Source organism: Myotis davidii, unplaced genomic scaffold (genome assembly GCF_000327345.1).
Source record: "Myotis davidii unplaced genomic scaffold, ASM32734v1 scaffold545, whole genome shotgun sequence".
In the NCBI taxonomy this organism is placed as follows: Eukaryota; Metazoa; Chordata; class Mammalia; order Chiroptera; family Vespertilionidae; genus Myotis; species Myotis davidii.
Genome location: NW_006296634.1, coordinates 1,239,107 through 1,239,848, shown reverse-complemented (window position 1 = coordinate 1,239,848; position 742 = coordinate 1,239,107).

Below are 742 nucleotides of genomic sequence, written 5' to 3'. Positions count from 1 at the left end.
GCGGGACAATGCACCAGGTATTCTCTCCCTCACCCCGTCCTGCCAGGCTGGCCTGACTCCCAGCAGGGGCCCCTTGCTTTTCACCAGCCTGTGCTTCCTTTTCCCCTGCACATCCGGAGCTACTTCCCCACCCACTGCCTGGGAGCTCTGTGGCCTGGGCCCCAGAGAACCTCAGACTCTCAGGGAGGGGTGGGGTATGAGACTTTCCACATTCTTAAAGGGACACGTGTTGGGGTAGACAGTGTGACTGAGAGACTAAAGGAAGTGTGTTTGTCCTGGACCCCAAATGCCTACCCATAGGAAAAGCCAGGCTGAGGGCTCAGAGTGAAGGGAGGGGCTCCACCCCCAAGGGTCTGCTTCTGATGGTCCAGCTGGGGACAATGAGGCGAGGAAGAAAACGTTTTTTGAGCCTGTGATGACCTTACCAGCTCTGGGGTTTAGAGTTTGGAGGTTTGCTATCTTTCTGACCCCTCCTCTCCCCCCCCCCCGATAACCCTACACTTAGCAGCAGGGAGACAGAGAGAGGTAGGGGTCATGACCTCCAGCTTTAGGTGGAAGAACTCTGGGACCCTGAAAGAGGTAGAGCCTGGCAGGGCATCTCCTCAATCTGTCCAGGAATCCACTCTGGGCACTGCCTCCCTTCCAGGTCCTGGAATTTTACCCTGAGACCTGGGGGGATATTATGGATGAACTATCCCCCTTGCCAAGTTTCTGGGGTTCCTGTCTCCTCTTCCTCTTTCCC